This window comes from Oncorhynchus mykiss, chromosome 9 (genome assembly GCF_057628025.1).
Source record: "Oncorhynchus mykiss isolate SJ-2025 chromosome 9, ASM5762802v1, whole genome shotgun sequence".
NCBI lineage: Eukaryota > Metazoa > Chordata > Actinopteri > Salmoniformes > Salmonidae > Oncorhynchus > Oncorhynchus mykiss.
The window spans coordinates 41423349-41442398 of NC_143030.1; the positions used below are offsets into that span (position 1 = coordinate 41423349).

Sequence of the window (19050 nt, forward strand, 5' to 3'; positions counted from 1 at the left end):
ACATTAATTATTTTAGATAACCTGCAGAATGTAGGAGCAATTCTGACTTCCAAGTACAAGGATAATGATTCAAATGTAATACACTTGAAATGACATCCAGCCCCTAAAACAAATTAATTCCTCAGGCTCTGCATTGGCCGGGAATCGAACCCGGGTCAACTGCTTGGAAGGCAGCTATGCTCACCACTATACCACCAATGCTATGTGCAGTAGCAACATTGAGACATCGACTCATAATTTGACCGTCATTTTGGTGGAAAGTGATAATTCACTTTCACGGTTTAGGTGTATGATTATGGCTTAGGTTGCGAGAGGTCCCTGGTTAAAAAATCTATCATTTTAATCACTACAGGTTACCTTCAGATTAGTCCCGTGACGCTTGTTGGGAACGTAGGGCAAAACGGAGAACATTGCGACAAGTGGGGTCACATTAGTTTGTAGCCCAAGATTTTGGATTCTACAAACAGAACTTGGCAACATAGACGGTTGTGACTTCAGACGAGTCTCCTGACACTTGTGGGGGATGTAGAGAAAAATTGAGAATACCACCGTGTTCGTGAGGGTCTCCTCATTCCAGAGAGTGGTCATATGAATTTGTAGGTCAAACGGTTCGGAAGCTAGAGATGTTTTTGTGAGAAGACCGATTATAGGTATTGTCTCATGGTTTGACAAAAACCGATCTAGGTCCACCATCTTTCACTGCAAATATGGAGGGTTAACATAAGCAGTTGTGGAGGATTGAGACGGATACGCCGAGTCTTAATCTCTCTAGTTGAAAACTGATCTATTTGAATGGGTATTTTCAAAATTAATTGACTTTGATTCACGTACCTTTGCGTCATTTGACTCAAAATAAATGAGTTCCATTCTTTTGGAAGTCTTATTTTTTCATTTGTTTTTTAAAAAATGAATTGATCTCATTTTGCACTTTATTAATTTGTAAAAACTCGTCATCATTTTGCTGTCGCGACTGAACAAGACAGAATGTGAAAGACACAGCAGATGAACTACAGAAGATTTGAACTGAAACATGGTCAAGATTTTGGAAGACTGTTATGCTCACAAGTAAAGCACAAAACACTCACATGATGTTCAATCGTTCCAAGCACCATGGACACGTCAATCGATATCTTCACTGTCATTGCTGCAGAAAGCAAAAAAATAACTTCTGGTATAAGGCTCGTTGGTCTAGGGGTATGATTCTCGCTTAGGGTGCGAGAGGTCCCGGGTTCAAATCCCGGATGAGCCCTTTTGCAGATCCTTGAACAATCTCAGACAGGCAGATCTTGTCGGAACGCCGACTATCACCTCTTGGGCGCAGGACAAGGTGGCTGAATGGTTTTGGCGATAGGACTGCAAATCTATTTTGATCAGCACTTGTTGGTTCAACGTCGCACAACATTAATTATTTTAGATAACCTGCAGAATGTAGGAGCAATTCTGACTTCCAAGTACAAGGATAATGATTCAAATGTAATACACTTGAAATGACATCCAGCCCCTAAAACAAATTAATTCCTCAGGCTCTGCATTGGCCGGGAATCGAACCCGGGTCAAATGCTTGGAAGGCAGCTATGCTCACCACTATACCACCAATGCTATGTGCAGTAGCAACATTGAGACATCGACTCATAATTTGACCGTCATTTTGGTGGAAAGTGATAATTCACTTTCACGGTTTAGGTGTATGATTATGGCTTAGGTTGCGAGAGGTCCCTGGTTAAAAAATCTATCATTTTAATCACTACAGGTTACCTTCAGATTAGTCCCGTGACGCTTGTTGGGAACGTAGGGCAAAACGGAGAACATTGCGACAAGTGGGGTCACATTAGTTTGTAGCCCAAGATTTTGGATTCTACAAACAGAACTTGGCAACATAGACGGTTGTGACTTCAGACGAGTCTCCTGACACTTGTGGGGGATGTAGAGAAAAATTGAGAATACCACCGTGTTCGTGAGGGTCTCCTCATTCCAGAGAGTGGTCATATGAATTTGTAGGTCAAACGGTTCGGAAGCTAGAGATGTTTTTGTGAGAAGACCGATTATAGGTATTGTCTCATGGTTTGACAAAAACCGATCTAGGTCCACCATCTTTCACTGCAAATATGGAGGGTTAACATAAGCAGTTGTGGAGGATTGAGACGGATACGCCGAGTCTTAATCTCTCTAGTTGAAAACTGATCTATTTGAATGGGTATTTTCAAAATTAATTGACTTTGATTCACGTACCTTTGCGTCATTTGACTCAAAATAAATGAGTTCCATTCTTTTGGAAGTCTTATTTTTTCATTTGTTTTTTAAAAAATGAATTGATCTCATTTTGCACTTTATTAATTTGTAAAAACTCGTCATCATTTTGCTGTCGCGACTGAACAAGACAGAATGTGAAAGACACAGCAGATGAACTACAGAAGATTTGAACTGAAACATGGTCAAGATTTTGGAAGACTGTTATGCTCACAAGTAAAGCACAAAACACTCACATGATGTTCAATCGTTCCAAGCACCATGGACACGTCAATCGATATCTTCACTGTCATTGCTGCAGAAAGCAAAAAAATAACTTCTGGTATAAGGCTCGTTGGTCTAGGGGTATGATTCTCGCTTAGGGTGCGAGAGGTCCCGGGTTCAAATCCCGGATGAGCCCTTTTGCAGATCCTTGAACAATCTCAGACAGGCAGATCTTGTCGGAACGCCGACTATCACCTCTTGGGCGCAGGACAAGGTGGCTGAATGGTTTTGGCGATAGGACTGCAAATCTATTTTGATCAGCACTTGTTGGTTCAACGTCGCACAACATTAATTATTTTAGATAACCTGCAGAATGTAGGAGCAATTCTGACTTCCAAGTACAAGGATAATGATTCAAATGTAATACACTTGAAATGACATCCAGCCCCTAAAACAAATTAATTCCTCAGGCTCTGCATTGGCCGGGAATCGAACCCGGGTCAACTGCTTGGAAGGCAGCTATGCTCACCACTATACCACCAATGCTATGTGCAGTAGCAACATTGAGACATCGACTCATAATTTGACCGTCATTTTGGTGGAAAGTGATAATTCACTTTCACGGTTTAGGTGTATGATTATGGCTTAGGTTGCGAGAGGTCCCTGGTTAAAAAATCTATCATTTTAATCACTACAGGTTACCTTCAGATTAGTCCCGTGACGCTTGTTGGGAACGTAGGGCAAAACGGAGAACATTGCGACAAGTGGGGTCACATTAGTTTGTAGCCCAAGATTTTGGATTCTACAAACAGAACTTGGCAACATAGACGGTTGTGACTTCAGACGAGTCTCCTGACACTTGTGGGGGATGTAGAGAAAAATTGAGAATACCACCGTGTTCGTGAGGGTCTCCTCATTCCAGAGAGTGGTCATATGAATTTGTAGGTCAAACGGTTCGGAAGCTAGAGATGTTTTTGTGAGAAGACCGATTATAGGTATTGTCTCATGGTTTGACAAAAACCGATCTAGGTCCACCATCTTTCACTGCAAATATGGAGGGTTAACATAAGCAGTTGTGGAGGATTGAGACGGATACGCCGAGTCTTAATCTCTCTAGTTGAAAACTGATCTATTTGAATGGGTATTTTCAAAATTAATTGACTTTGATTCACGTACCTTTGCGTCATTTGACTCAAAATAAATGAGTTCCATTCTTTTGGAAGTCTTATTTTTTCATTTGTTTTTTAAAAAATGAATTGATCTCATTTTGCACTTTATTAATTTGTAAAAACTCGTCATCATTTTGCTGTCGCGACTGAACAAGACAGAATGTGAAAGACACAGCAGATGAACTACAGAAGATTTGAACTGAAACATGGTCAAGATTTTGGAAGACTGTTATGCTCACAAGTAAAGCACAAAACACTCACATGATGTTCAATCGTTCCAAGCACCATGGACACGTCAATCGATATCTTCACTGTCATTGCTGCAGAAAGCAAAAAAATAACTTCTGGTATAAGGCTCGTTGGTCTAGGGGTATGATTCTCGCTTAGGGTGCGAGAGGTCCCGGGTTCAAATCCCGGATGAGCCCTTTTGCAGATCCTTGAACAATCTCAGACAGGCAGATCTTGTCGGAACGCCGACTATCACCTCTTGGGCGCAGGACAAGGTGGCTGAATGGTTTTGGCGATAGGACTGCAAATCTATTTTGATCAGCACTTGTTGGTTCAACGTCGCACAACATTAATTATTTTAGATAACCTGCAGAATGTAGGAGCAATTCTGACTTCCAAGTACAAGGATAATGATTCAAATGTAATACACTTGAAATGACATCCAGCCCCTAAAACAAATTAATTCCTCAGGCTCTGCATTGGCCGGGAATCGAACCCGGGTCAACTGCTTGGAAGGCAGCTATGCTCACCACTATACCACCAATGCTATGTGCAGTAGCAACATTGAGACATCGACTCATAATTTGACCGTCATTTTGGTGGAAAGTGATAATTCACTTTCACGGTTTAGGTGTATGATTATGGCTTAGGTTGCGAGAGGTCCCTGGTTAAAAAATCTATCATTTTAATCACTACAGGTTACCTTCAGATTAGTCCCGTGACGCTTGTTGGGAACGTAGGGCAAAACGGAGAACATTGCGACAAGTGGGGTCACATTAGTTTGTAGCCCAAGATTTTGGATTCTACAAACAGAACTTGGCAACATAGACGGTTGTGACTTCAGACGAGTCTCCTGACACTTGTGGGGGATGTAGAGAAAAATTGAGAATACCACCGTGTTCGTGAGGGTCTCCTCATTCCAGAGAGTGGTCATATGAATTTGTAGGTCAAACGGTTCGGAAGCTAGAGATGTTTTTGTGAGAAGACCGATTATAGGTATTGTCTCATGGTTTGACAAAAACCGATCTAGGTCCACCATCTTTCACTGCAAATATGGAGGGTTAACATAAGCAGTTGTGGAGGATTGAGACGGATACGCCGAGTCTTAATCTCTCTAGTTGAAAACTGATCTATTTGAATGGGTATTTTCAAAATTAATTGACTTTGATTCACGTACCTTTGCGTCATTTGACTCAAAATAAATGAGTTCCATTCTTTTGGAAGTCTTATTTTTTCATTTGTTTTTTAAAAAATGAATTGATCTCATTTTGCACTTTATTAATTTGTAAAAACTCGTCATCATTTTGCTGTCGCGACTGAACAAGACAGAATGTGAAAGACACAGCAGATGAACTACAGAAGATTTGAACTGAAACATGGTCAAGATTTTGGAAGACTGTTATGCTCACAAGTAAAGCACAAAACACTCACATGATGTTCAATCGTTCCAAGCACCATGGACACGTCAATCGATATCTTCACTGTCATTGCTGCAGAAAGCAAAAAAATAACTTCTGGTATAAGGCTCGTTGGTCTAGGGGTATGATTCTCGCTTAGGGTGCGAGAGGTCCCGGGTTCAAATCCCGGATGAGCCCTTTTGCAGATCCTTGAACAATCTCAGACAGGCAGATCTTGTCGGAACGCCGACTATCACCTCTTGGGCGCAGGACAAGGTGGCTGAATGGTTTTGGCGATAGGACTGCAAATCTATTTTGATCAGCACTTGTTGGTTCAACGTCGCACAACATTAATTATTTTAGATAACCTGCAGAATGTAGGAGCAATTCTGACTTCCAAGTACAAGGATAATGATTCAAATGTAATACACTTGAAATGACATCCAGCCCCTAAAACAAATTAATTCCTCAGGCTCTGCATTGGCCGGGAATCGAACCCGGGTCAACTGCTTGGAAGGCAGCTATGCTCACCACTATACCACCAATGCTATGTGCAGTAGCAACATTGAGACATCGACTCATAATTTGACCGTCATTTTGGTGGAAAGTGATAATTCACTTTCACGGTTTAGGTGTATGATTATGGCTTAGGTTGCGAGAGGTCCCTGGTTAAAAAATCTATCATTTTAATCACTACAGGTTACCTTCAGATTAGTCCCGTGACGCTTGTTGGGAACGTAGGGCAAAACGGAGAACATTGCGACAAGTGGGGTCACATTAGTTTGTAGCCCAAGATTTTGGATTCTACAAACAGAACTTGGCAACATAGACGGTTGTGACTTCAGACGAGTCTCCTGACACTTGTGGGGGATGTAGAGAAAAATTGAGAATACCACCGTGTTCGTGAGGGTCTCCTCATTCCAGAGAGTGGTCATATGAATTTGTAGGTCAAACGGTTCGGAAGCTAGAGATGTTTTTGTGAGAAGACCGATTATAGGTATTGTCTCATGGTTTGACAAAAACCGATCTAGGTCCACCATCTTTCACTGCAAATATGGAGGGTTAACATAAGCAGTTGTGGAGGATTGAGACGGATACGCCGAGTCTTAATCTCTCTAGTTGAAAACTGATCTATTTGAATGGGTATTTTCAAAATTAATTGACTTTGATTCACGTACCTTTGCGTCATTTGACTCAAAATAAATGAGTTCCATTCTTTTGGAAGTCTTATTTTTTCATTTGTTTTTTAAAAAATGAATTGATCTCATTTTGCACTTTATTAATTTGTAAAAACTCGTCATCATTTTGCTGTCGCGACTGAACAAGACAGAATGTGAAAGACACAGCAGATGAACTACAGAAGATTTGAACTGAAACATGGTCAAGATTTTGGAAGACTGTTATGCTCACAAGTAAAGCACAAAACACTCACATGATGTTCAATCGTTCCAAGCACCATGGACACGTCAATCGATATCTTCACTGTCATTGCTGCAGAAAGCAAAAAAATAACTTCTGGTATAAGGCTCGTTGGTCTAGGGGTATGATTCTCGCTTAGGGTGCGAGAGGTCCCGGGTTCAAATCCCGGATGAGCCCTTTTGCAGATCCTTGAACAATCTCAGACAGGCAGATCTTGTCGGAACGCCGACTATCACCTCTTGGGCGCAGGACAAGGTGGCTGAATGGTTTTGGCGATAGGACTGCAAATCTATTTTGATCAGCACTTGTTGGTTCAACGTCGCACAACATTAATTATTTTAGATAACCTGCAGAATGTAGGAGCAATTCTGACTTCCAAGTACAAGGATAATGATTCAAATGTAATACACTTGAAATGACATCCAGCCCCTAAAACAAATTAATTCCTCAGGCTCTGCATTGGCCGGGAATCGAACCCGGGTCAACTGCTTGGAAGGCAGCTATGCTCACCACTATACCACCAATGCTATGTGCAGTAGCAACATTGAGACATCGACTCATAATTTGACCGTCATTTTGGTGGAAAGTGATAATTCACTTTCACGGTTTAGGTGTATGATTATGGCTTAGGTTGCGAGAGGTCCCTGGTTAAAAAATCTATCATTTTAATCACTACAGGTTACCTTCAGATTAGTCCCGTGACGCTTGTTGGGAACGTAGGGCAAAACGGAGAACATTGCGACAAGTGGGGTCACATTAGTTTGTAGCCCAAGATTTTGGATTCTACAAACAGAACTTGGCAACATAGACGGTTGTGACTTCAGACGAGTCTCCTGACACTTGTGGGGGATGTAGAGAAAAATTGAGAATACCACCGTGTTCGTGAGGGTCTCCTCATTCCAGAGAGTGGTCATATGAATTTGTAGGTCAAACGGTTCGGAAGCTAGAGATGTTTTTGTGAGAAGACCGATTATAGGTATTGTCTCATGGTTTGACAAAAACCGATCTAGGTCCACCATCTTTCACTGCAAATATGGAGGGTTAACATAAGCAGTTGTGGAGGATTGAGACGGATACGCCGAGTCTTAATCTCTCTAGTTGAAAACTGATCTATTTGAATGGGTATTTTCAAAATTAATTGACTTTGATTCACGTACCTTTGCGTCATTTGACTCAAAATAAATGAGTTCCATTCTTTTGGAAGTCTTATTTTTTCATTTGTTTTTTAAAAAATGAATTGATCTCATTTTGCACTTTATTAATTTGTAAAAACTCGTCATCATTTTGCTATCGCGACTGAACAAGACAGAATGTGAAAGACACAGCAGATGAACTACAGAAGATTTGAACTGAAACATGGTCAAGATTTTGGAAGACTGTTATGCTCACAAGTAAAGCACAAAACACTCACATGATGTTCAATCGTTCCAAGCACCATGGACACGTCAATCGATATCTTCACTGTCATTGCTGCAGAAAGCAAAAAAATAACTTCTGGTATAAGGCTCGTTGGTCTAGGGGTATGATTCTCGCTTAGGGTGCGAGAGGTCCCGGGTTCAAATCCCGGATGAGCCCTTTTGCAGATCCTTGAACAATCTCAGACAGGCAGATCTTGTCGGAACGCCGACTATCACCTCTTGGGCGCAGGACAAGGTGGCTGAATGGTTTTGGCGATAGGACTGCAAATCTATTTTGATCAGCACTTGTTGGTTCAACGTCGCACAACATTAATTATTTTAGATAACCTGCAGAATGTAGGAGCAATTCTGACTTCCAAGTACAAGGATAATGATTCAAATGTAATACACTTGAAATGACATCCAGCCCCTAAAACAAATTAATTCCTCAGGCTCTGCATTGGCCGGGAATCGAACCCGGGTCAACTGCTTGGAAGGCAGCTATGCTCACCACTATACCACCAATGCTATGTGCAGTAGCAACATTGAGACATCGACTCATAATTTGACCGTCATTTTGGTGGAAAGTGATAATTCACTTTCACGGTTTAGGTGTATGATTATGGCTTAGGTTGCGAGAGGTCCCTGGTTAAAAAATCTATCATTTTAATCACTACAGGTTACCTTCAGATTAGTCCCGTGACGCTTGTTGGGAACGTAGGGCAAAACGGAGAACATTGCGACAAGTGGGGTCACATTAGTTTGTAGCCCAAGATTTTGGATTCTACAAACAGAACTTGGCAACATAGACGGTTGTGACTTCAGACGAGTCTCCTGACACTTGTGGGGGATGTAGAGAAAAATTGAGAATACCACCGTGTTCGTGAGGGTCTCCTCATTCCAGAGAGTGGTCATATGAATTTGTAGGTCAAACGGTTCGGAAGCTAGAGATGTTTTTGTGAGAAGACCGATTATAGGTATTGTCTCATGGTTTGACAAAAACCGATCTAGGTCCACCATCTTTCACTGCAAATATGGAGGGTTAACATAAGCAGTTGTGGAGGATTGAGACGGATACGCCGAGTCTTAATCTCTCTAGTTGAAAACTGATCTATTTGAATGGGTATTTTCAAAATTAATTGACTTTGATTCACGTACCTTTGCGTCATTTGACTCAAAATAAATGAGTTCCATTCTTTTGGAAGTCTTATTTTTTCATTTGTTTTTTAAAAAATGAATTGATCTCATTTTGCACTTTATTAATTTGTAAAAACTCGTCATCATTTTGCTATCGCGACTGAACAAGACAGAATGTGAAAGACACAGCAGATGAACTACAGAAGATTTGAACTGAAACATGGTCAAGATTTTGGAAGACTGTTATGCTCACAAGTAAAGCACAAAACACTCACATGATGTTCAATCGTTCCAAGCACCATGGACACGTCAATCGATATCTTCACTGTCATTGCTGCAGAAAGCAAAAAAATAACTTCTGGTATAAGGCTCGTTGGTCTAGGGGTATGATTCTCGCTTAGGGTGCGAGAGGTCCCGGGTTCAAATCCCGGATGAGCCCTTTTGCAGATCCTTGAACAATCTCAGACAGGCAGATCTTGTCGGAACGCCGACTATCACCTCTTGGGCGCAGGACAAGGTGGCTGAATGGTTTTGGCGATAGGACTGCAAATCTATTTTGATCAGCACTTGTTGGTTCAACGTCGCACAACATTAATTATTTTAGATAACCTGCAGAATGTAGGAGCAATTCTGACTTCCAAGTACAAGGATAATGATTCAAATGTAATACACTTGAAATGACATCCAGCCCCTAAAACAAATTAATTCCTCAGGCTCTGCATTGGCCGGGAATCGAACCCGGGTCAACTGCTTGGAAGGCAGCTATGCTCACCACTATACCACCAATGCTATGTGCAGTAGCAACATTGAGACATCGACTCATAATTTGACCGTCATTTTGGTGGAAAGTGATAATTCACTTTCACGGTTTAGGTGTATGATTATGGCTTAGGTTGCGAGAGGTCCCTGGTTAAAAAATCTATCATTTTAATCACTACAGGTTACCTTCAGATTAGTCCCGTGACGCTTGTTGGGAACGTAGGGCAAAACGGAGAACATTGCGACAAGTGGGGTCACATTAGTTTGTAGCCCAAGATTTTGGATTCTACAAACAGAACTTGGCAACATAGACGGTTGTGACTTCAGACGAGTCTCCTGACACTTGTGGGGGATGTAGAGAAAAATTGAGAATACCACCGTGTTCGTGAGGGTCTCCTCATTCCAGAGAGTGGTCATATGAATTTGTAGGTCAAACGGTTCGGAAGCTAGAGATGTTTTTGTGAGAAGACCGATTATAGGTATTGTCTCATGGTTTGACAAAAACCGATCTAGGTCCACCATCTTTCACTGCAAATATGGAGGGTTAACATAAGCAGTTGTGGAGGATTGAGACGGATACGCCGAGTCTTAATCTCTCTAGTTGAAAACTGATCTATTTGAATGGGTATTTTCAAAATTAATTGACTTTGATTCACGTACCTTTGCGTCATTTGACTCAAAATAAATGAGTTCCATTCTTTTGGAAGTCTTATTTTTTCATTTGTTTTTTAAAAAATGAATTGATCTCATTTTGCACTTTATTAATTTGTAAAAACTCGTCATCATTTTGCTGTCGCGACTGAACAAGACAGAATGTGAAAGACACAGCAGATGAACTACAGAAGATTTGAACTGAAACATGGTCAAGATTTTGGAAGACTGTTATGCTCACAAGTAAAGCACAAAACACTCACATGATGTTCAATCGTTCCAAGCACCATGGACACGTCAATCGATATCTTCACTGTCATTGCTGCAGAAAGCAAAAAAATAACTTCTGGTATAAGGCTCGTTGGTCTAGGGGTATGATTCTCGCTTAGGGTGCGAGAGGTCCCGGGTTCAAATCCCGGATGAGCCCTTTTGCAGATCCTTGAACAATCTCAGACAGGCAGATCTTGTCGGAACGCCGACTATCACCTCTTGGGCGCAGGACAAGGTGGCTGAATGGTTTTGGCGATAGGACTGCAAATCTATTTTGATCAGCACTTGTTGGTTCAACGTCGCACAACATTAATTATTTTAGATAACCTGCAGAATGTAGGAGCAATTCTGACTTCCAAGTACAAGGATAATGATTCAAATGTAATACACTTGAAATGACATCCAGCCCCTAAAACAAATTAATTCCTCAGGCTCTGCATTGGCCGGGAATCGAACCCGGGTCAACTGCTTGGAAGGCAGCTATGCTCACCACTATACCACCAATGCTATGTGCAGTAGCAACATTGAGACATCGACTCATAATTTGACCGTCATTTTGGTGGAAAGTGATAATTCACTTTCACGGTTTAGGTGTATGATTATGGCTTAGGTTGCGAGAGGTCCCTGGTTAAAAAATCTATCATTTTAATCACTACAGGTTACCTTCAGATTAGTCCCGTGACGCTTGTTGGGAACGTAGGGCAAAACGGAGAACATTGCGACAAGTGGGGTCACATTAGTTTGTAGCCCAAGATTTTGGATTCTACAAACAGAACTTGGCAACATAGACGGTTGTGACTTCAGACGAGTCTCCTGACACTTGTGGGGGATGTAGAGAAAAATTGAGAATACCACCGTGTTCGTGAGGGTCTCCTCATTCCAGAGAGTGGTCATATGAATTTGTAGGTCAAACGGTTCGGAAGCTAGAGATGTTTTTGTGAGAAGACCGATTATAGGTATTGTCTCATGGTTTGACAAAAACCGATCTAGGTCCACCATCTTTCACTGCAAATATGGAGGGTTAACATAAGCAGTTGTGGAGGATTGAGACGGATACGCCGAGTCTTAATCTCTCTAGTTGAAAACTGATCTATTTGAATGGGTATTTTCAAAATTAATTGACTTTGATTCACGTACCTTTGCGTCATTTGACTCAAAATAAATGAGTTCCATTCTTTTGGAAGTCTTATTTTTTCATTTGTTTTTAAAAAAATGAATTGATCTCATTTTGCACTTTATTAATTTGTAAAAACTCGTCATCATTTTGCTGTCGCGACTGAACAAGACAGAATGTGAAAGACACAGCAGATGAACTACAGAAGATTTGAACTGAAACATGGTCAAGATTTTGGAAGACTGTTATGCTCACAAGTAAAGCACAAAACACTCACATGATGTTCAATCGTTCCAAGCACCATGGACACGTCAATCGATATCTTCACTGTCATTGCTGCAGAAAGCAAAAAAATAACTTCTGGTATAAGGCTCGTTGGTCTAGGGGTATGATTCTCGCTTAGGGTGCGAGAGGTCCCGGGTTCAAATCCCGGATGAGCCCTTTTGCAGATCCTTGAACAATCTCAGACAGGCAGATCTTGTCGGAACGCCGACTATCACCTCTTGGGCGCAGGACAAGGTGGCTGAATGGTTTTGGCGATAGGACTGCAAATCTATTTTGATCAGCACTTGTTGGTTCAACGTCGCACAACATTAATTATTTTAGATAACCTGCAGAATGTAGGAGCAATTCTGACTTCCAAGTACAAGGATAATGATTCAAATGTAATACACTTGAAATGACATCCAGCCCCTAAAACAAATTAATTCCTCAGGCTCTGCATTGGCCGGGAATCGAACCCGGGTCAACTGCTTGGAAGGCAGCTATGCTCACCACTATACCACCAATGCTATGTGCAGTAGCAACATTGAGACATCGACTCATAATTTGACCGTCATTTTGGTGGAAAGTGATAATTCACTTTCACGGTTTAGGTGTATGATTATGGCTTAGGTTGCGAGAGGTCCCTGGTTAAAAAATCTATCATTTTAATCACTACAGGTTACCTTCAGATTAGTCCCGTGACGCTTGTTGGGAACGTAGGGCAAAACGGAGAACATTGCGACAAGTGGGGTCACATTAGTTTGTAGCCCAAGATTTTGGATTCTACAAACAGAACTTGGCAACATAGACGGTTGTGACTTCAGACGAGTCTCCTGACACTTGTGGGGGATGTAGAGAAAAATTGAGAATACCACCGTGTTCGTGAGGGTCTCCTCATTCCAGAGAGTGGTCATATGAATTTGTAGGTCAAACGGTTCGGAAGCTAGAGATGTTTTTGTGAGAAGACCGATTATAGGTATTGTCTCATGGTTTGACAAAAACCGATCTAGGTCCACCATCTTTCACTGCAAATATGGAGGGTTAACATAAGCAGTTGTGGAGGATTGAGACGGATACGCCGAGTCTTAATCTCTCTAGTTGAAAACTGATCTATTTGAATGGGTATTTTCAAAATTAATTGACTTTGATTCACGTACCTTTGCGTCATTTGACTCAAAATAAATGAGTTCCATTCTTTTGGAAGTCTTATTTTTTCATTTGTTTTTAAAAAAATGAATTGATCTCATTTTGCACTTTATTAATTTGTAAAAACTCGTCATCATTTTGCTGTCGCGACTGAACAAGACAGAATGTGAAAGACACAGCAGATGAACTACAGAAGATTTGAACTGAAACATGGTCAAGATTTTGGAAGACTGTTATGCTCACAAGTAAAGCACAAAACACTCACATGATGTTCAATCGTTCCAAGCACCATGGACACGTCAATCGATATCTTCACTGTCATTGCTGCAGAAAGCAAAAAAATAACTTCTGGTATAAGGCTCGTTGGTCTAGGGGTATGATTCTCGCTTAGGGTGCGAGAGGTCCCGGGTTCAAATCCCGGATGAGCCCTTTTGCAGATCCTTGAACAATCTCAGACAGGCAGATCTTGTCGGAACGCCGACTATCACCTCTTGGGCGCAGGACAAGGTGGCTGAATGGTTTTGGCGATAGGACTGCAAATCTATTTTGATCAGCACTTGTTGGTTCAACGTCGCACAACATTAATTATTTTAGATAACCTGCAGAATGTAGGAGCAATTCTGACTTCCAAGTACAAGGATAATGATTCAAATGTAATACACTTGAAATGACATCCAGCCCCTAAAACAAATTAATTCCTCAGGCTCTGCATTGGCCGGGAATCGAACCCGGGTCAACTGCTTGGAAGGCAGCTATGCTCACCACTATACCACCAATGCTATGTGCAGTAGCAACATTGAGACATCGACTCATAATTTGACCGTCATTTTGGTGGAAAGTGATAATTCACTTTCACGGTTTAGGTGTATGATTATGGCTTAGGTTGCGAGAGGTCCCTGGTTAAAAAATCTATCATTTTAATCACTACAGGTTACCTTCAGATTAGTCCCGTGACGCTTGTTGGGAACGTAGGGCAAAACGGAGAACATTGCGACAAGTGGGGTCACATTAGTTTGTAGCCCAAGATTTTGGATTCTACAAACAGAACTTGGCAACATAGACGGTTGTGACTTCAGACGAGTCTCCTGACACTTGTGGGGGATGTAGAGAAAAATTGAGAATACCACCGTGTTCGTGAGGGTCTCCTCATTCCAGAGAGTGGTCATATGAATTTGTAGGTCAAACGGTTCGGAAGCTAGAGATGTTTTTGTGAGAAGACCGATTATAGGTATTGTCTCATGGTTTGACAAAAACCGATCTAGGTCCACCATCTTTCACTGCAAATATGGAGGGTTAACATAAGCAGTTGTGGAGGATTGAGACGGATACGCCGAGTCTTAATCTCTCTAGTTGAAAACTGATCTATTTGAATGGGTATTTTCAAAATTAATTGACTTTGATTCACGTACCTTTGCGTCATTTGACTCAAAATAAATGAGTTCCATTCTTTTGGAAGTCTTATTTTTTCATTTGTTTTTAAAAAAATGAATTGATCTCATTTTGCACTTTATTAATTTGTAAAAACTCGTCATCATTTTGCTGTCGCGACTGAACAAGACAGAATGTGAAAGACACAGCAGATGAACTACAGAAGATTTGAACTGAAACATGGTCAAGATTTTGGAAGACTGTTATGCTCACAAGTAAAGCACAAAACACTCACATGATGTTCAATCGTTCCAAGCACCATGGACACGTCAATCGATATCTTCACTGTCATTGCTGCAGAAAGCAAAAAAATAACTTCTGGTATAAGGCTCGTTGGTCTAGGGGTATGATTCTCGCTTAGGGTGCGAGAGGTCCTGGGTTCAAATCCCGGATGAGCCCTTTTGCAGATCCTTGAACAATCTCAGACAGGCAGATCTTGTCGGAACGCCGACTATCACCTCTTGGGCGCAGGACAAGGTGGCTGAATGGTTTTGGCGATAGGACTGCAAATCTATTTTGATCAGCACTTGTTGGTTCAACGTCGCACAACATTAATTATTTTAGATAACCTGCAGAATGTAGGAGCAATTCTGACTTCCAAGTACAAGGATAATGATTCAAATGTAATACACTTGAAATGACATCCAGCCCCTAAAACAAATTAATTCCTCAGGCTCTGCATTGGCCGGGAATCGAACCCGGGTCAACTGCTTGGAAGGCAGCTATGCTCACCACTATACCACCAATGCTATGTGCAGTAGCAACATTGAGACATCGACTCATAATTTGACCGTCATTTTGGTGGAAAGTGATAATTCACTTTCACGGTTTAGGTGTATGATTATGGCTTAGGTTGCGAGAGGTCCCTGGTTAAAAAATCTATCATTTTAATCACTACAGGTTACCTTCAGATTAGTCCCGTGACGCTTGTTGGGAACGTAGGGCAAAACGGAGAACATTGCGACAAGTGGGGTCACATTAGTTTGTAGCCCAAGATTTTGGATTCTACAAACAGAACTTGGCAACATAGACGGTTGTGACTTCAGACGAGTCTCCTGACACTTGTGGGGGATGTAGAGAAAAATTGAGAATACCACCGTGTTCGTGAGGGTCTCCTCATTCCAGAGAGTGGTCATATGAATTTGTAGGTCAAACGGTTCGGAAGCTAGAGATGTTTTTGTGAGAAGACCGATTATAGGTATTGTCTCATGGTTTGACAAAAACCGATCTAGGTCCACCATCTTTCACTGCAAATATGGAGGGTTAACATAAGCAGTTGTGGAGGATTGAGACGGATACGCCGAGTCTTAATCTCTCTAGTTGAAAACTGATCTATTTGAATGGGTATTTTCAAAATTAATTGACTTTGATTCACGTACCTTTGCGTCATTTGACTCAAAATAAATGAGTTCCATTCTTTTGGAAGTCTTATTTTTTCATTTGTTTTTAAAAAAATGAATTGATCTCATTTTGCACTTTATTAATTTGTAAAAACTCGTCATCATTTTGCTGTCGCGACTGAACAAGACAGAATGTGAAAGACACAGCAGATGAACTACAGAAGATTTGAACTGAAACATGGTCAAGATTTTGGAAGACTGTTATGCTCACAAGTAAAGCACAAAACACTCACATGATGTTCAATCGTTCCAAGCACCATGGACACGTCAATCGATATCTTCACTGTCATTGCTGCAGAAAGCAAAAAAATAACTTCTGGTATAAGGCTCGTTGGTCTAGGGGTATGATTCTCGCTTAGGGTGCGAGAGGTCCCGGGTTCAAATCCCGGATGAGCCCTTTTGCAGATCCTTGAACAATCTCAGACAGGCAGATCTTGTCGGAACGCCGACTATCACCTCTTGGGCGCAGGACAAGGTGGCTGAATGGTTTTGGCGATAGGACTGCAAATCTATTTTGATCAGCACTTGTTGGTTCAACGTCGCACAACATTAATTATTTTAGATAACCTGCAGAATGTAGGAGCAATTCTGACTTCCAAGTACAAGGATAATGATTCAAATGTAATACACTTGAAATGACATCCAGCCCCTAAAACAAATTAATTCCTCAGGCTCTGCATTGGCCGGGAATCGAACCCGGGTCAACTGCTTGGAAGGCAGCTATGCTCACCACTATACCACCAATGCTATGTGCAGCTCAGTAGCAACATTGAGACATCGACTCATAATTTGACCGTCATTTTGGTGGAAAGTGATAATTCACTTTCACGGTTTAGGTGTATGATTATGGCTTAGGTTGCGAGAGGTCCCTGGTTAAAAAATCTATCATTTTAATCACTACAGGTTACCTTCAGATTAGTCCCGTGACACTTGTTGGGAACGTAGGGCAAAACGGAGAACATTGCGACAAGTGGGGTCACATTAGTTTGTAGCCCAAGATTTTGGATTCTACAAACAGAACTTGGCACATAGACGGTTGTGACTTCAGACGAGTCTCCTGACACTTGTGGGGGATGTAGAGAAAAATTGAGAATACCACCGTGTTCGTGAGGGTCTCCTCATTCCAGAGAGTGGTCATATGAATTTGTAGGTCAAACGGTTCGGAAGCTAGAGATGTTTTTGTGAGAAGACCGATTATAGGTATTGTCTCATGGTTTGACAAAAACCGATCTAGGTCCACCATCTTTCACTGCAAATATGGAGCGTTAACATAAGCAGTTGTGGAGGATTGAGACGGATACGCCGAGTCTTAATCTCTCTAGTTGAAAACGGATCTATTTGAATGGGTATTTTCAAAATTAATTGACTTTGATTCACGTACCTTTGCGTCATTTGACTCAAAATAAATGAGTTCCATTCTTTTGGAAGTCTTATTTTTTCATTTGTTTTTTAAAAAATGAATTGATCTCATTTTGCACTTTATTAATTTGTAAAAACTCGTCATCATTTTGCTGTCGCGACTGAACAAGACAGAATGTGAAAGACACAGCAGATGAACTACAGAAGATTTGAACTGAAACATGGTCAAGATTTTGGAAGACTGTTATGCTCACAAGTAAAGCACAAAACACTCACATGATGTTCAATCGTTCCAAGCACCATGGACACGTCAATCGATATCTTCACTGTCATTGCTGCAGAAAGCAAAAAAATAACTTCTGGTATAAGGCTCGTTGGTCTAGGGGTATGATTCTCGCTTAGGGTGCGAGAGGTCCCGGGTTCAAATCCCGGATGAGCCCTTTTGCAGATCCTTGAACAATCTCAGACAGGCAGATCTTGTCGGAACGCCGACTATCACCTCTTGGGCGCAGGACAAGGTGGCTGAATGGTTTTGGCGATAGGACTGCAAATCTATTTTGATAAGCACTTGTTGGTTCAACGTCGCACAACATTTATTATTTTAGATAACCTGCAGAATGTAGGAGCAATTCTGACTTCCAAGTACAAGGATAATGATTCAAATGTAATACACTTGAAATGACATCCAGCCCCTAAAACAAATTAATTCCTCAGGCTCTGCATTGGCCGGGAATCGAACCCAGGTCAACTGCTTGGAAGGCAGCTATGCTCACCACTATACCACCAATGCTATGTGCAGCTCAGTAGCAACATTGAGACATCGACTCATAATTTGACCGTCATTTTGGTGGAAAGTGATAATTCACTTTCACGGTTTAGGTGTATGATTATGGCTTAGGTTGCGAGAGGTCCCTGGTTAAAAAATCTATCATTTTAATCACTACAGGTTACCTTCAGATTAGTCCCGTGACACTTGTTGGGAACGTAGGGCAAAACGGAGAACATTGCGACAAGTGGGGTCACATTAGTTTGTAGCCCAAGATTTTGGATTCTACAAACAGAACTTGGCACATAGACGGTTGTGACTTCAGACGAGTCTCCTGACACTTGTGGGGGATGTAGAGAAAAATTGAGAATACCACCGTGTTCGTGAGGGTCTCCTCATTCCAGAGAGTGGTAATATGAATTTGTAGGTCAAACGGTTCGGAAGCTAGAGATGTTTTTGTGAGAAGACCGATTATAGGTATTGTCTCATGGTTTGACAAAAACCGATCTAGGTCCACCATCTTTCACTGCAAATATGGAGCGTTAACATAAGCAGTTGTGGAGGATTGAGACGGATACGCCGAGTCTTAATCTCTCTAGTTGAAAACGGATCTATTTGAATGGGTATTTTCAAAATTAATTGACTTTGATTCACGTACCTTTGCGTCATTTGACTCAAAATAAATGAGTTCCATT

General features: G+C 41.3%; 24 non-coding genes across 24 annotated transcripts; 12 read left to right on the top strand and 12 right to left on the bottom strand.

The window, feature by feature from the left end:
- Nucleotides 1–129: 129 nt before the first annotated feature.
- On the bottom strand, nucleotides 130–201 carry trnag-ucc (transfer RNA glycine (anticodon UCC)). The gene has a single exon. It is a non-coding gene; the product is annotated as a tRNA-Gly (tRNA).
- Nucleotides 202–1177: 976 nt separating this feature from the next.
- Nucleotides 1178–1249, top strand: trnap-agg (transfer RNA proline (anticodon AGG)). Its single transcript has one exon. It is a non-coding gene; the product is annotated as a tRNA-Pro (tRNA).
- A 1326-nt stretch (nucleotides 1250–2575) lies between these two features.
- trnap-agg (transfer RNA proline (anticodon AGG)) lies at nucleotides 2576–2647 on the top strand. The gene has a single exon. It is a non-coding gene; the product is annotated as a tRNA-Pro (tRNA).
- Nucleotides 2648–2925: 278 nt separating this feature from the next.
- On the bottom strand, nucleotides 2926–2997 carry trnag-ucc (transfer RNA glycine (anticodon UCC)). The gene has a single exon. It is a non-coding gene; the product is annotated as a tRNA-Gly (tRNA).
- A 976-nt stretch (nucleotides 2998–3973) lies between these two features.
- On the top strand, nucleotides 3974–4045 carry trnap-agg (transfer RNA proline (anticodon AGG)). The gene has a single exon. It is a non-coding gene; the product is annotated as a tRNA-Pro (tRNA).
- Nucleotides 4046–4323: 278 nt separating this feature from the next.
- Nucleotides 4324–4395, bottom strand: trnag-ucc (transfer RNA glycine (anticodon UCC)). Its single transcript has one exon. It is a non-coding gene; the product is annotated as a tRNA-Gly (tRNA).
- A 976-nt stretch (nucleotides 4396–5371) lies between these two features.
- On the top strand, nucleotides 5372–5443 carry trnap-agg (transfer RNA proline (anticodon AGG)). Its single transcript has one exon. It is a non-coding gene; the product is annotated as a tRNA-Pro (tRNA).
- Nucleotides 5444–5721: 278 nt separating this feature from the next.
- On the bottom strand, nucleotides 5722–5793 carry trnag-ucc (transfer RNA glycine (anticodon UCC)). Its single transcript has one exon. It is a non-coding gene; the product is annotated as a tRNA-Gly (tRNA).
- A 976-nt stretch (nucleotides 5794–6769) lies between these two features.
- Nucleotides 6770–6841, top strand: trnap-agg (transfer RNA proline (anticodon AGG)). The gene has a single exon. It is a non-coding gene; the product is annotated as a tRNA-Pro (tRNA).
- Nucleotides 6842–7119: 278 nt separating this feature from the next.
- Nucleotides 7120–7191, bottom strand: trnag-ucc (transfer RNA glycine (anticodon UCC)). Its single transcript has one exon. It is a non-coding gene; the product is annotated as a tRNA-Gly (tRNA).
- A 976-nt stretch (nucleotides 7192–8167) lies between these two features.
- trnap-agg (transfer RNA proline (anticodon AGG)) lies at nucleotides 8168–8239 on the top strand. Its single transcript has one exon. It is a non-coding gene; the product is annotated as a tRNA-Pro (tRNA).
- Nucleotides 8240–8517: 278 nt separating this feature from the next.
- trnag-ucc (transfer RNA glycine (anticodon UCC)) lies at nucleotides 8518–8589 on the bottom strand. Its single transcript has one exon. It is a non-coding gene; the product is annotated as a tRNA-Gly (tRNA).
- A 976-nt stretch (nucleotides 8590–9565) lies between these two features.
- On the top strand, nucleotides 9566–9637 carry trnap-agg (transfer RNA proline (anticodon AGG)). The gene has a single exon. It is a non-coding gene; the product is annotated as a tRNA-Pro (tRNA).
- A 278-nt stretch (nucleotides 9638–9915) lies between these two features.
- trnag-ucc (transfer RNA glycine (anticodon UCC)) lies at nucleotides 9916–9987 on the bottom strand. Its single transcript has one exon. It is a non-coding gene; the product is annotated as a tRNA-Gly (tRNA).
- A 976-nt stretch (nucleotides 9988–10963) lies between these two features.
- trnap-agg (transfer RNA proline (anticodon AGG)) lies at nucleotides 10964–11035 on the top strand. The gene has a single exon. It is a non-coding gene; the product is annotated as a tRNA-Pro (tRNA).
- A 278-nt stretch (nucleotides 11036–11313) lies between these two features.
- Nucleotides 11314–11385, bottom strand: trnag-ucc (transfer RNA glycine (anticodon UCC)). Its single transcript has one exon. It is a non-coding gene; the product is annotated as a tRNA-Gly (tRNA).
- Nucleotides 11386–12361: 976 nt separating this feature from the next.
- On the top strand, nucleotides 12362–12433 carry trnap-agg (transfer RNA proline (anticodon AGG)). The gene has a single exon. It is a non-coding gene; the product is annotated as a tRNA-Pro (tRNA).
- A 278-nt stretch (nucleotides 12434–12711) lies between these two features.
- Nucleotides 12712–12783, bottom strand: trnag-ucc (transfer RNA glycine (anticodon UCC)). Its single transcript has one exon. It is a non-coding gene; the product is annotated as a tRNA-Gly (tRNA).
- A 976-nt stretch (nucleotides 12784–13759) lies between these two features.
- Nucleotides 13760–13831, top strand: trnap-agg (transfer RNA proline (anticodon AGG)). The gene has a single exon. It is a non-coding gene; the product is annotated as a tRNA-Pro (tRNA).
- A 278-nt stretch (nucleotides 13832–14109) lies between these two features.
- Nucleotides 14110–14181, bottom strand: trnag-ucc (transfer RNA glycine (anticodon UCC)). Its single transcript has one exon. It is a non-coding gene; the product is annotated as a tRNA-Gly (tRNA).
- Nucleotides 14182–15507: 1326 nt separating this feature from the next.
- On the bottom strand, nucleotides 15508–15579 carry trnag-ucc (transfer RNA glycine (anticodon UCC)). The gene has a single exon. It is a non-coding gene; the product is annotated as a tRNA-Gly (tRNA).
- Nucleotides 15580–16555: 976 nt separating this feature from the next.
- Nucleotides 16556–16627, top strand: trnap-agg (transfer RNA proline (anticodon AGG)). Its single transcript has one exon. It is a non-coding gene; the product is annotated as a tRNA-Pro (tRNA).
- A 278-nt stretch (nucleotides 16628–16905) lies between these two features.
- Nucleotides 16906–16977, bottom strand: trnag-ucc (transfer RNA glycine (anticodon UCC)). Its single transcript has one exon. It is a non-coding gene; the product is annotated as a tRNA-Gly (tRNA).
- A 980-nt stretch (nucleotides 16978–17957) lies between these two features.
- Nucleotides 17958–18029, top strand: trnap-agg (transfer RNA proline (anticodon AGG)). The gene has a single exon. It is a non-coding gene; the product is annotated as a tRNA-Pro (tRNA).
- Nucleotides 18030–19050: the final 1021 nt, after the last annotated feature.